At 53.3% G+C, this 1,364-nt stretch overlaps 1 pseudogene; it reads right to left on the bottom strand.

The window, feature by feature from the left end:
- Window positions 1-101: 101 nt before the first annotated feature.
- Window positions 102-1,359, bottom strand: LOC100945018 (annotated as a pseudogene).
- Window positions 1,360-1,364: the final 5 nt, after the last annotated feature.

Genomic DNA, 1,364 nt, shown 5'->3' with positions numbered 1-1,364 from the left:
AAAAGAAAAGAAAAGAAAAGAGAATTGGGGATTCATTTTTAATTTTTTTTCCAGTGACCACTGAACTCTTTATTGGTATAAGGACATGCTGCTCTACTGCCTCAGTGTCTCAGAACTTTGGTGTTGTTGGTCTCAGACACCACTTTGCTGTCCACTGTCCTGCAGGTGGTGGTCTTTTGGATGGTTTGCATGGAGTTGCTGCTGTCCAGGGCATCACCAAGGTTGACGTCCTCCCCATCTTCTAGCAGGTGGTGGTAGGTGGCGATCTCAGCCTCTAGCTTGACCTTGATGTTCAGCAGTGCCTCATACTCTTAGGCCTGGTGCTGCCCCTCTGCCCGGGTCTGTGCCAGCTCTGACTCCAAATGATGCAGGACCCCATTTAGTTGCTCCATCTGCATGGCGTAGTGGGCCTCCACCTCCCTCAGGCTGTCCTCCAACCTGGACTTATGATTTCTCATGGAGTCCAGTTCGATCTGCAAGGGCCAGACTATGTGTCAGCTCTGTGAGCATTGTCTCAGCAGCTCCGACCTCCACTGTGAGGTGACCACTGAGGTGCTCTCCTCAATCTGCTGGGACCAGGTCTTGGCCAGCTCTTCTTGGTTCTTCCGAGCCAGCTCATCATACTAGGCCCTCAGTCTGCCATGATCCTGCTCAGGTCCTGGGATGTGGGAGCATCTACCTCCACAGTCAACCCAGAGCTGGCAATCTGGGCTTGTAGGACTTTAACTTCCTCCTCGTGGTTCTTCTTCATGGAGAGCAGCTCCTCCTTGAGAGCCTCGATCTCTGAGTCCAGCTGCAGTCGAGTGATATTGGTGTCATCAATGACTTTGTGGAGCTCATGGATGTCATTCTCCACAGATTGGTGTATGGCCAGTTCTGCCTCATACTTGACTCTAAAGTCATCAGCAGCAAGACGGTCACTGTCAATCTGCAGAACAATGTGGGCATTGTCCATAGAATTGGCAAAGATCTGAGCCCTCAAGTCCTCAATGGTCTTGAAGTAATGCACCCAGTCTCTGATCTGGGACCCCTTCTTCTCCAGGTGTTCCCGGATTTTGCTCTCCAGCCTCTGATTATCGGTCTCCAGGTTCCTCACTCTATCCAGGTAGGAGGCTGGGCAGTCATTCAGTTCTTGCATGGTCTCCTTCTTGGTCTGGATGCCCCCTATTCCTGCCAGACCCCTGGCCATCCCCGTGGCCAGGCCCCCGGACCCCCAGCTGCCCCAGAAGCTGGTGAATGGGACATGGAGATCTGGGAGCCCAAGTCTCCCATGCCTGCATAGACGCTGGCTGCGCTGCTGGTAGGCCAGACACTGTAACTGGGAGCCTGGACTGAGCCCAGGGACCGGTAATTGCTGGAGAAGG

Source organism: Otolemur garnettii, unplaced genomic scaffold (genome assembly GCF_000181295.1).
Source record: "Otolemur garnettii isolate 467f Iridium unplaced genomic scaffold, OtoGar3 scaffold00014, whole genome shotgun sequence".
Taxonomy (NCBI): Eukaryota; Metazoa; Chordata; class Mammalia; order Primates; family Galagidae; genus Otolemur; species Otolemur garnettii.
The sequence above is the reverse complement of the archived record's forward strand: the minus strand, read 5'-3'. Positions and strand labels throughout refer to the sequence as shown.